This window comes from Palaemon carinicauda, chromosome 2 (assembly GCF_036898095.1).
Source record: "Palaemon carinicauda isolate YSFRI2023 chromosome 2, ASM3689809v2, whole genome shotgun sequence".
NCBI classification, from domain to species: Eukaryota; Metazoa; Arthropoda; class Malacostraca; order Decapoda; family Palaemonidae; genus Palaemon; species Palaemon carinicauda.
The window spans coordinates 35,945,999-35,960,228 of NC_090726.1; the positions used below are offsets into that span (position 1 = coordinate 35,945,999).

At 36.5% G+C, this 14,230-nt stretch overlaps 1 protein-coding gene across 2 annotated transcripts in view; it reads left to right on the plus strand.

The window, feature by feature from the left end:
• The first annotated feature begins 7,342 nt into the window (after positions 1-7,342).
• LOC137623796 (E3 ubiquitin-protein ligase trim-21-like) overlaps positions 7,343-14,230 on the plus strand; it is a 55,026-nt gene continuing 48,138 nt past the window's right edge. Inside the window, exon 1 of one of the 2 annotated variants that reach the window (XM_068354613.1) lies at positions 7,343-7,505. The gene's annotated coding sequence lies outside the window, so the exon portion shown is untranslated. The remainder of the gene's footprint in view (positions 7,506-14,230) is intronic. The other variant, XM_068354621.1, reaches the window with a different exon arrangement.

Here is a 14,230-nt window from a genome sequence, read left to right on the forward strand (position 1 = left end):
CAATCAAGCTAGTCTTGAGAGATCTTTAGTAAATATTAAGTTGCAATATATAAAAATCTTATTTACATCTGCACAGTACAATTATTATTATTATTATTACTTCTACTACTACTTCTACTACTATTATTATTATTATTATTATTATTATTATTATTATTATCTAAGCTACAACCCTAGGGCTCCAACAGGGAAACCTAGTCAAGTCAGGAAATGAAGACTCAGATAGAATAGTGTGCCTGACTGTTCCCTAAAAACTCTAACGCATGACAGTGGAAGATCTTGATGCAGAGGCTATGGCACTATCCAAGACTAGAGACCTATTGTTTAATTTTGAAGTGTCCTCCTCCTTGAAAAGGTGCTTACCATAGTTGAAGAGTCTCTTCTACTATTACTGAGTGGAAAGTAGTTCCTGAACAATTACAGTATAGTAGTTAACCCTTTGATTGAAGGAGAATTTTTTGCTTATCTTAGTGTTGTCAGGTGTATGAGGAAAGGGTAGAATGTATAAAGAATATGACAGACTATTCGGTATAGCCTATGTGTAGGCAAAGGAGCAACATTCGAGCCATGGCCAGTGAGGAATCCAATGCAGTACTATCTGGTCAGTGCTGCTAAATAATGTAAAGGACTGTAAAGGAGGTCAATATATGTAGCTATCCAGGCAGTACCCATAAAGCTATGGTTGCTTCTGTGAATGTGAAAGTAAAAATATATCCCCGAGATAATGACCCTCGGTGTTTGCTAACGCAACTCAACATGTGGGCTACCACTTACCAAAACACAGGAGTAGCGATGTAATGTTAATTTTTTCGAGAGCAGCCAGCCCCAGTGGAGCAAAACCCGTTGGAAGCCTTAGAAAATATCTCCGAAATAATGATTCACGGGGCTTTGGAGCACAGCTTAACATTACTGCTTGTCAGCACATAGAAACAGCGATGAAATATTAATTTTGCGAGCGCAGTAATTGCCACGGCTGAGCAAAAACCAATAGAACTGTAGCTGAGATCAAGGCCCAATAACGTTCGGTATTGTCAACTCACATTATCACTTAAGGTAGACATTCTAACCGGGTTTACAAAGTGACTGATCTAGTCTACATTAAGGTAGACATTCTAACCGGGTTTACAAGTGGGTGATCTAGTTTACGTTAAGGTAGACATTCTAACTGGAGCAAATTACAAATCATGCCAACGTTTCAAGTACCCATACGAGATAATTGAGGTAATATTTGGTAATGAGATCCAGGTAAAAGATAAGAATGACAGGTCGATAGCACAAGTAAATCATAGAGATAAGACATAACCCAGAAGCATTCCCAGTATGAAGGCCCGTGATCTGGATAATGGAAGATGTACGATGAAGGGAAGTTTTAATGAAAAGGTGGTTGTACATAGGTACACAGTAAATGGGTACAGATAACGAAATTCTAAAGGGCACTCATTTGGTAATCATGTTGATTATAATAATGATGATGATTATGGAAATAATATATGAAAACTGATAGTAAAGATTTTAGCAAATGCTTAAGCACATTGCCGGTGATTATCCATGATAGGATTATTTATCTTTAAATATAAAATAAAGATGCCTTATTGTATTGGAAATAAATGTCCAAATCAATTGTTCATGTCCATCAAGAAAATACATTTCATGGTCTCACTTAAGAATAGTAATATACAATTATGCTTGTTTGCTTACATTTTATCATTTTCGCAAAGCACTAAAAGAAACAACACTATATATATATATATATATATATATATATATATATATATATATATATATATATATATGTAACTAAATATTTGCAATAATAGGCTAATGTCTACTGCGTTAATATATTTCCTAGTCTCAATAAACAATATTCCCATACACTTATTCTTTTTTTCCTTATATTTATAATTTTACCAACACATTGAAGAGACCACACCAGTAGGCCTACATAGACCGAACCAAACATGAGGACACACCAGTAGGTCTAACTAGACTGAGCCGAATGTGGGAACACACCATTAGGCCTACCTAGACCGAACCGAATGTGAGAACATACCAGTAGGTCTAACTAGACCGAGCCACACTTGAGAACACACCAGTAGGCCTACCTAGACCGAACCAGACGTGAGAACACACTTGTAGGTCTAACTAGACCGAGCCCAACATAAGAACACACCAGTAGGCCTACCTAGACTAAACCAAATGAGAGAACACACCAGTAAGTCTAACTAGACTGAGCCGAACGTGAGAATACACCATAAGGTCTACCTCTACGAAACCGAACGTGAGAATACACCAGTAGGTCTAACTAAACTAAACCGAGCCGAACATGAACACGCCAGTAGGCCTACCTAGACCAAACCAAACGTGAGAACACACCATCAGGTCTAACTAGACCGAGCTTAATATGAGAACACACCATAGGCCTACCTAGATCGAACCGAACGTGAGAACACACCAGTAGGAGAACTAGACCAAGCCGAACGTGAGAACACATCTGCGTTGTAAGCCTGTTGCGAAGCGTTCATTACCTGAAGATATATATATATATATATATATATATATATATATATATATATATATATATATATATATCTTTTCTATACGGTATGAAAAAGCTGGCAATTTTTCTCCTGAAAATTTCTCCCAACTATCTAACCAGTCTTCTGTCTTCTTAAAAAACCTTAACAAGAAATCATATTCCATACAATTCCCATCCCACGTAAGTGGGGTACGATATTCATTATTAATTCTTTTCACTTATAATATTACCTTTACATGAATTATTGACCACCAAATCAAAAAACAACTCTCTATAAATTGTTGTGATTAGACTGTTTCTCTTTCCCAAGATTTCGCATTGCTGTAATAACATCACCATTAAAAATTTTGAGAACCAAATTTACGTTTAGTTTTCCAAATGTGGATGGCCGTAATGCTTTCATTGCTAACTTCTAATGACTTCCAAAGAGCAAATGACACATTTGGTTCGTTGCAATTTTTGCTGAATGGAAAATTTGGAAATACAATAGTTTTGTCATCATCCTTAAGACCCAACCAAATATTTGTAACACTTCTATATGTACACAGTGTGAACAACAAATTTATTATTATTATCATTACTAGCTAAGCTACAACCCCAGTTGGAAAAGCAAGATGCTTATAAGCCCAAGGGCTCCAACAGGGAAAAATAACCCAGTGAGGAAAGGAAAGGATTAATGATATGAGAAGTAATGAACAATTAAAATGAAACATTTCAAAAACATTAACAACATTTTAAAAAAAGATATTTCATACACAAACTATAAAAAGACTTATGTCAGCCTGTTCAACATAACATTTACTACAACTTTTTAAGTTCTACTGATTCAATTATCGCATTATTATTATTATTACTATTATTATCATTATTATTATTATTATTATTAGTTGCTAAGCTACAACCCTAATTTGAACGGCAGAATGCTTTAAGCCCAGGGGCTCCAACAGGGAAAATAGCCCAGCGAGGAAAGGAAACAAGGACAAATAAAATATAAGAGCAACATCAAAATAAACATCTATATAAACTATGAGAACTTTAACAAAACCATAGGAAGAGAAAGAAGATAGATTAGTGTGCCCGAGTGTACCCTTAAGCAAGGGAACTCTAACCCAAGACAGTGGAAGACCATGGTACAGAGGCTATGGCACTACCCTAGATTAGAGAACTATGGTTTGATTTTGGAGTGTCCTTCTCCTAGAAGAGCTGCTTACCATAGCCAAAGAGTCTCTTTTACCCTTAATTATAGTGATCACTTTAAATCATTTATCCCAAACCTATAGATACTTTTTTTTTCTAATAACATTTTGGCTTTTAAAATTTTTTACAGGAATAATACGAACCACATAACGAGATTTGGACATGACTGCCCTTACTATGAAGACCTGCTTCAGAAATATATCTAAAAATACCGCTGGCATAGTACAACACATCCTGCCTAAGAACCTTGGCAAGGATGAACATGCCATCCTCACCTCGAGCCTCAAACACAGGGGGCGGAATTAGAGCAGGCCTTTTGAGACAAATATCCCGGGCCCCTCCTACATTAAGGGGTGCCACCCCCCCCCCCCTCCCATTTGGCCTCCATCTACAACACAGAAGTTAAATCTAAAGCAGCAATACTTGTTCTCCTTGACTGGTCTTCAGCTTCTGACTCTCATCTTAATTTGTTGGACAGGAACTTACGGTCCATTGAATTTCTTATTCCTGATCTAGATAATAATTTCTGGCACCGTCGTTCAATTAGTTCGTTATGCATGTTGCATAAGATTTTTCATAATTCTGATCATCCTTTACATTCAGATCTTCTCAGACAGTTCCATCCCGTTCGTAATACTAGGCATGCAGTTAATTCTAATAATCAGGCCTTCTCCATCATGAGGCTCAATACTACACAGTATTCTATTAGTTTTATTCCAGCCGTGACCAAGTTGTGGAATGATCTTCCTAATCGGGTAGTTGAATCAGTAGGACTTCAAAAGTTCAAACTTGCAGCAAATGTTTTAATGTTGAACAGGCTGACATACGTCTCTATAATTCTTATATGAAATATCTGTTAGAATATTGTTAGTTTTTTTTTTTTTAATATTTTATTAATTGTTAATTATTTCTCATATCATTTATTTATTTCATTATCTGCTTTCCTCACTGGGCTATTTTTCCCTGTTGGAGTCCTTGGGCTCATAGCATCTTGCTTTTCCAACTATGGCTGTAGCTTTGATAATAATAATAATAATAATAATAATAGGGAAAATGGAGTTAGCATTCTTATTATCGTTCATCCAGGGTTGACTTGCTCAAAACTGTCTTAGTACCATAAAATGCATAGATTAACACAAGAGGATATTCACATACTACTAGGTAGTAGGTTGGCCAGGGCACCAGCCACCCGTTGAGATACTACCGCTAGAGAGTTATTGGGTCCTTTGACTTGCCAGACAGTACTACATCTGATCCTTCTCTCTGGTTACGGTTCACTTTCCCTTTACCTACACATACACCGAATAGTCTGGCATATTCTTTACAGCTTCTCCTCTGTCCTCATACACCTGATAACACTGAGATTACCAAACAATTCTTCCTCACCCAAGGGGTTAACTACTTCACTGTAGTTGTTCAGTGGCTACTTTCCTCTTGGTAAGGGTAGAAGAGACTCTTTAGCTAAGGTAAGCAGCTCTTCTAGGAGGACACTCCAAAATCAAACCATTGTTCTCTAGTCATGGGTAGTGCTATAGCTTCTGTACCATGGTCTTCCACTATCTTGGATCAGAGTTCTCTTGCTTGAGGGTACACTCGAGCACACTAGTCTATCTAATTTCTCTTTTTCTTCTGTTGTTAAAGTTTTTATAGTTTATATTGAAGTATTTATTTAGATGTTGTTGCTGTTCTTAAAATACTTAATTTTTCCATGTTTCCTTTCCTCACTAAGCTATTTTCTCTATTGGGGCCCCTGGGCTTATAGCATCCTGCTTTTCCTACTATAGTCCATTTCTTTTAGCGAGGCATATTTGCCATGACTCGCAGCGGTGCCCTTTTAGCTCGGAAAAGTTTCTTGATCGCTGATTGGTTGGACAAGATAATTCTAACCAATCAGCGATCAGGAAACTTTTCCGAGCAAAAAGGCACCGCTGCGAGTCATGGCAAATATGCCTCGCTAAAAGAAATGGACTATAAGGTTGAAGCTTAGCAAGTAATAATAATAATAATAATAATAATAATAATAATACAGACTGATGTTCAAAGTTATTACCGCAACTATGTTTATATGATATAAGAATAATAATTTATATTAGAAAGATAACGTATGGCGAAAACACCAACTACCAACTGCGCTCTTCCAGAGTTCAAATTTACGCGCCGGCAGCCGAGCAACGGAGATTGTTAAAGGAAGTTCTGCTTCATAATTTCTAGCAGTGTTTTAATATTGTGGAGGAGAAAACAAAGAAAATTTGTAAATATTTTAAACAGAGCAAATTCGTGACGTTTTGTGTTCATTTATCGTTAGGTATACCGGTAGCATACGTATATACACAATTATATTCCTGTCTAATACATTCGAGACGTATCACGTGACTTTGGCCTTGAGAAGTTGAACACGTGTCATTCTCACCAGTGTTGCCAGCTTATCCCACGCGCTAGATCTAGTGCAATTGTATCACAAATAGCGCACAGATTTTGTATTTTGCGCATAGCGCGTTTTGTAGCTCAAATTTCATTGTTTTGATGCATTTTCTAGTGCATTTCATATATATATATATATATATATATATATATATATATATATATATATATATATATATATATATATATATATATAAGGTGGAGAAATTCAATATCCCAAGTTAACGTTGTTCTGGACAACACACACACACACACACTCTTTCTCTCTCTGGAACACTATTGCCTGGAATGTCCACTTGTTAGTGATATATTACCCACAAAGACTCACAGTAGTTGATATATGTAAAAAGTTATTGACAGATAATAATTTGCTCGATGAAATCCTCATGCACCATCCTCACTTTGGTGGATACTGAATAATTAACTGTTTTGTCATATTAACTAAAGATAGGTACAACTTACATACGAAATCAAACTAATTTTTATTTTGTATTCCATATGAATCCATTTGTATAACCTTTAATATGTAGAAATGAACAATATTTTTTCTAATATGTACTAAATGTCTTTCTATACTTTATTTTGTATTACTTTGTACAACCTTCAATATATAAAGTAGATGTGAACAATATTATTTTTAATATGTACTTGAATATCCGTCTGTACTTTATTTTGTACTCTTTTGGCATAACATAAGTACGATGTAGATCTAAACAATATTACTGTTACCATGTACTCAAATGTCTGACGCCAATGGGCTCAATAAATGGATTAAAACTCTCTCTCTCTCTCTCTCTCTCTCTCTCTCTCTCTCTCTCTCTCTCTCTCTCTCTCTCTCTCTCTCTCTCTCTCTCTCTCTCTCTCCCTAATGTAATATTTACAGTAGTTTTACAGAAGACATCACCGTCGTCTATTTTCCATTACAAATATTGATAAATCATATTCCTCAAGTCCGTAGTTAAAGTTTGAACTGTGGTTTAAACCTGGGGCAATTCTATGATGCAATAGCCTACGTGTAGCCTACCTGCATTGAACTGTCGACTGAGTCAGCCGTATCATTCGTATAGCAAATCCGTATCCAACATTCACAATAATTGCTTGGTTGCCCTTAACTCTGTTATCAGTAGTTCATCCTCTATGCGAAGTATAACATCATAAAAATCCATATAGAAGGAGAAAACTCTTCCCTAGCGCATTTCAGATCTCAATCTAGCTCATTTATGTCCAACACAGTTGGCAACAATGATTCACACAGTGAATCAGTACTCGAGTCGATAGCCTTCACAGTAACTCACTAGAAAACTGCAAGTGCTTGTGCTCATTTAGCGTTGTATGTGTGAGGAATTCGAATGTAAGTATTTATATTAGTATTTACTTGTCTCTTGCTTTTGTTCATATGAATAGTGTGTTTAAACTTGAACCATTTGTGAGTTTGGTAAGCAGCTCTTCTAGGAGATGGGCACTCCATAATCAAACCATTGTTCTCTAATCATGGGTAGTGACATATCCTCTGTACCATGGTCTTCCACTGTCTTGGGTTGGAGTTCTCTTGCTTGAGGGTACACTTGGGCACACTGTTCTATCTTATGTCTTATTTCTCTACCTCTTGTTTTGTTGGAGTTTTTAGTTTTTAAAGTGATATTTATTCTAATATTGTTGCTCTTCTTCAAATATTTTATTTTTCCTTTCCTCACTGAGCTATTTTCCCTGTTGGAGTCCCTGGGCTTAAAGCATACTGCTTTTCGAACTAGGGTTGTAGCTTAGCAAATAATAATAATAATAATAATAATAATAATAATAAGTTATTTTGCCCTTTTGTTATCCTGTAGCCTACTCACGATTTTGTTTTATTAGCCGATGTTGATAACAACCATAATGTAGGTTACAGTGTTACATTCCTTTGCGTGATATTGAATTAAAATTTAAACATGCTCGTAACCTCGTAGTGGTACGGATTTTTATTTCGATTTTCCTGGGGGAAGGGAGGTTTTTTTGCTTTTGATTATAGGTTAAAGACATGAAATATTTGATCTTTTCCTTTGAACATAAAGGAGTAATGCAGTTATGGTTTTTAAGCCGAATCAATACTCCCATGGCAACTGATACGGTTGTTGAACTGATTGACGTGTTTAATACTGATAAGCACGCGAAATACCTTGGTCTTGATTACAGCACGGGAACCCCAATCTCTACAGGACCTCCACTGTCGTTTTATCTTATTTGTTCAGAGTATTTAAAGTTTCATGTCTCATAGTTTTCATTTACTGTTAAATCGTCACTGTCAAAAGACTCATGAAATACGAAAGTCTTCAGTTTCCTCTTGAAAGCCTTAATGTCTTCAATCATTCGAATGTTTCGTGGGAGCTTATTATAGTCTCGGGGCCGCATATTTAAAGGCTCTGGAGCCTTCAGTAGAGATATATCTAGGTTCCTATAGTTTGAAGCCATCTGTAACTATTCTCGTGTCAACACGATTTGTTGGCTGCGCAATATGTAGCAATATTCTTAAGTATTTTGGACGACCGGTTCTGATAACTTGGTGGGTTATTGTACATATTTTAAATTCAATTCTCGCTTTAATCGGCAGCCAGTGTAAATCAATTAGCACAAGGGTGATCCTTTCTCTAGGTGGGACACCTTTTATCAGTCTTGCTCCTCTGTTTATTATGTTTTGTAATTTTTAAGTTGCACTTAAGGTAAATCGTAGTCGATACAGTTGCAGTAGTCAATCCTTGTAATAACACAGTTTATCACAAGTTTCTTTACAGAATTTTCGTCCAGGTACTTTTTTTTTTTATAAACGCAATATTTCTTAGATGATAACCAACAGTTTTTATTACATTATATATTTGGGCATTTAGAGACAGGTTACAGTCAAGAAATACACCTAGATCTCGAACTTTACTAGATATCGGCACTGAGTCATATGTTCATTTGAATATCACCTAAGTTTCTCACGCTGTTTCTCTTGCCCACCACCATGAATTCAGTTTTGTTCTCATTTAATTTTAGTTGTTTAAAGGACATCCATTCTCTAACACTATCAAGGATTCGGTTTAGAGTTTCAGTAGTGTCATGTATATCATTTATGGAGGAGTAAAATTGTGTCTCATCTGGAAATAGTTTAAACTTCACGCCCTGCCTTTGTAGTATTTTCGATAGACTAATAGTATAGATGCAGAATAAGATTGGGCCAAGTACACTCCCCTGGGGTACCCCTCTGTTCAAGGGTTCATATGATGAATAAGAGTTTCCAATTTGTACACAGTAATTTCTACCAACCAAGTAGTCTTTTAGGTATTCGAAAGCTTTATCTTCAACGCCGATGGACGTAGATCATTTAGTAGCAGTTCATGCACAACTGTATTAAAAGCGGCACTGAGATCGATCAATATTAAAATACCACATTTATTTTCATCCATCATTTCTAGGATATCATTTACAACAGAGCAGATGGCTGTCTCCGTAAAGTATAGTTTTCTCTAAGCAGATTGGTTGTCAGGCAAAGCTTCTATTACTTCTAAGTGGCTGACTAATTGTTCAAGAATTACATATTCAAGCAATTTTGAGACAAAGGATAGATTTGAAATAGGTCTATATGAGCTTAATTCCTGGTGGTCCAGTGCATTTTTCAGAACTGGTGTGACTATAGCCGTTTTCTCAGATTTGGGAAACTTACATTCATCAATGCTTGCATTTGCTATTCTCATTATTATTTCGGCTAGACTAGAAAAGTCTCTCTCCAATTACTTCAGATATTGGCAAATCACGATCGCGCAGTTTGTTTTCTTTGCTCTTGATAAATCTGGTGATGTCATCTTATGTTATGTTGTTAAATCGTATTAATTTTGTCTGTGTGCCTGGTGTATCATTAATCTGATGCTGAGTATTTACAAATGACCTGGTTACATTTTCAATTTAGTTTATGATGAATGCTAGAAAATTATTTGCTAGTTCCTGGTCACTGTATCCATCTGGTAGCTTCTTTTCCTGTACATTTCCCATTATACCATTCAGGAGACGATATAACTTATTTATGTCTGTTGCTGCTTCGAGGATCTTTCTCTTATAGTATTCACTTTTTTTCCTTCTTAGTAGGTAGTTATATTGACACGCAGCAGTTTTGTATTCTACCCAAGTACTTTCAGTTTTTAACCTATTTCACTTTCTTTCTTTACATGTTTTTCCCTCTTTTTTACCAAAGTCTCTCCATCAAACCAAGGAGATTGGTCTTTTATGATTATAGTCTTTTCCATCGGTGGGCACATGGTATCATATTCAGTTTTACTTACTTTATTATAAGTGATCATAAGACAGATAGCACACTTAGCTCCTAACAGACGTTGGTCATCATGATCACAGGGAATGTTGATAGCATCATTTATTTTCTTTGTAACTTCTTCAATAAATATGGTAGGAGAAAAATTTGATTTATGTCTTAACTTTATTTTCTTTACTAATGTGTGTTTCTGTAGAGGTAGACTAAACGTAATAAGTTTATGTACTGGGAAGATAGTACATTTCTCTTCGACTTTTATATCAGATACAATATTATTCATGTCATCACTTAGAACTAAGTGTAGCGTATGCCCAGTTAAAGTTGTTGTTCAGTTCACATTATTCACTAGTCGATATGATTCTAGTAACTCACTAAATGCCGAAGCGTCGGGATTTGATGCGTCATCCATCCAAAAATTTAAGTCTCCACAGATAACTAATTCGTTTTCCTCCATGATAATCATCTCAATGAGAGCACGGAATTCTTCAAAAAAAGATACTAGTGTTCGTTCTAGGAGGTTTGTAGATTGTTACAAAGGATATTCTTCTATTTTTTGGCGTAAATTTTATTTCTTTATATTCAAAGCTTGTTACACTAATTCATTTCAACGTTTTGAGAGTTGAGTAGCTTTTATGATTAAAGAGTCCGACACCCCCACCAGACCTACCTTCTCTCGGTATGTGAAAGAAGGCAGGTGTGGGGGGCGTCATTTCAGTGATCTTTGCCTTGTCAAAGTTGTTTAGCCATGTTTCAGATAATCCTAGTATATCTAAATATTTCTCGTTTATCAATTGTCGAATTTGAACAGTCTTATTACCTACAGATTGTATATTTACATAGCCACAGTTTATGACATCCCTAGTAACCATGATCAGTATTTTCCGCTAGTCTTTTCAATTCCAAGTCAAAAGCATTGCAGTCTCTAGAATTTACTGTGTGGTCACTTGGTCTGTTTAACTTTGTGCAGTTTATACACTTTGACACTTCCGAATTACACTCCCTGGTGGAGTGTCTCCCTGAACATTTCCCGCAGACTTTATCTTCATTCTTAGACTTGCAATCTTTTTCAAAATGTCCATACCTCTGACAGTGGTAGCAGTTGACCACGTGGTACCTAACACGTATGTTATAGATACCGCATCGTAACGAAACTTTGTCCCCATTATCATGAATAGCCCTCCGAACTTCAGGATCACATTTCAGCACATGGTGGGTGGTTCCCCCCCCCCCCCAGGCATTTTTCTTCAGGACTACACTTATCTTATCTTCTATATTTTGGATATGGTCCAGGCAGCAATTTCTTTGAATCAAAGCATTTACTACATCATCTTCATCATTGTATACATTGCATATCATTATTTTGTGTTTTAGTTTTCCGATTCTTTTCGTTTCAGTGTCAGCCACCAATGTCTGAGTTTTGTTTGCCGCCTCTTCTCTGATCATATTGTTTGCAAAATTTACAACATTCCCCTTCGTAGTTGACCTCGTGTTAAGTATAGGAATGTCTTTAAGTGCTTTTTCAACCTCACGTTTATTTTTTTTTTTTAGTAATTTTAGTTGCTGTAATAGTTGATTTAATTATCAATAGATTTTTTTTCCTTAACTTTGTCAGCAAATGTCGGTTTCTCCGGTTTTGGGTCTATCAATGTTGGAAGTGTTACTTTAATTGAATCCATATTCATGGCAAGAATGTTGACTTTTTGAGTGAGGTCAGTGATCTGGGTGGAATTTGCTGTGTCTGCGGTAAGGTTCGCAAGTTGGTTTTTCCCGTCATCTATTTTCACATCTTGTTCCTTCAGGGCCAGATTACTCGTGTTAACATCTTCCTTTAATTTTGATATTACTAAATTGTTTTGTATGGCATCACATACGCAGTGGAGGCATAACCAATCTGGGTTATTCCGGTCAATTTCACTGATGGTTGTCACTAAATGCACACATCTCTTATGGTAGAGTCTTTTGCATTCACATACTATCCATTTTTTTTCCGATCTCCATCCGTTTCATTACATTTGAAGCAGATATAGTTAGAAGCAGACATGGTGTACTGTTTCTTAGGTTTCTCCATAAGACTAACTAATATCTTTTCCATGACATTCTAGGCGAGAAACACAAAGCTAAAACATGACTCAGGGATCAATAGCAGAGCTCGACACAACACGTCCACACTCTAGCACCGAGTTTTTTTTACCTCAAGATTATATTAGATTAGATTAGATTAGATTATGGTGTCAGACAAGTGATTATTTTTGGATAAATTTCATATGCTGGAGGTTTATGTATATTATTGATGCCTTTATTCATGAGTTTTATTAGTTAATAAGAAATAGAGAGACAAATGCAGTTAGTAGTAATTGTAAAGGTATAGAAAGAATTGTAGAGAGATACGAGAGCGAACGAGGAGTTAGGAATTGTTTTCGCGGAATTCCACTGAGTTCAGTGATATTTTCCCTAAACATCCCCCGCCGTCCTGTTCCCTTCTCCGAATGACTCATGGGACCCAGACGAAAGGAGGCGCGAAAACCAAGAAATCGTCACGTGATTAAGGACAGCTTGACACGCCCAGGACGACGATATATATAATCAACAGTGAGAGGTGATCTCTCTCTCTCTCTCTTCTTCCTAGAAAGTCACTCAGTATACTAGGTCTAAGGGCCTACTTCAACTTGCCGGACTCGAGGCGAACGAGTTGTAGCTGCACATATGTTACCTGAAGGACGGGGTATATTCAGAACCGGTTAGCAGCCGAGGAATTAAGGGGAGCCATTTATCCTTTGAAAAGAAGGACGACGAACAGAACTATTACGACCGCACTTGATAGACTGTGTGTGTGCTTAGCGTGACGTCCCAGAGTGACCGCGGCGATTAGAACATCGCGTCAGCCTTCCCAACACCTGACGGAGGCTCCTACTTCAGCGACGGCAGATGGCCTACGATTGACGTATAGGCCCAATTAAAACAAGGAAACATCTAACTCTTCAGCCAGTGTCAAGACTTCTGAATTCAACGCTACAGATTTTTGTAAAACCCATTCTCTTTTAAAACTGCATTGTACGTGACTGTTCAACCCCTTTTTGTCTAGTAAATGAAAAATTTGGCAACGAGTATCCCTCACCCACATAACTTTTCTTATGTTAGTTCCTGAGAAGCTCATTAAGTATTAAACAAGAATGGACTAAATTACAATTAAGAAATAGTAAGTAGAGGTAAAAATACTAGACAATTAATAAGAAGATTTATTGTGAAGCTTTATTACAAGAAAAACTAAAGGAATCATCATAATATCATATTGATTTATTGAGTGCTGTGTTTAAAATCGATACTCACAAATATCTTGTTTATATTATAATGATTTAAAAATATGTGCAAACACCGATTGAACAAATAATTAGTTGCTAATAATGATTACCGACTACTTTCAAACGAAGCTCCAGGAAGAATGAGTAAAACCACCCCCAAACCCTCCCATGGGATCATAAAAGAGATTTAACGTAAGAAAAATCCATTTTTGAGCGAGATAGTCATGTCGTCCTAATGGAGGTTTTTCTAGGCAGCTTCTACATGGGATATTTCAAGCGAGTGATATGCCAGAGAATTTCACCAGTAGAGGTATCACAGGGTTCTAACCCCTGGGACGAACATCCTGAGAGATATCGTGTATGTAACAGGAACGTGTTTATGTAGGACGTGTTTATAACAACCACGGCTATCCTGCCCCGAATTATGGGGTCTTTTAACTGGCCAGATGGTACTACATTGGATCCTTCTCTCTGGTTACGGTTCATTTTCCCTTTGCC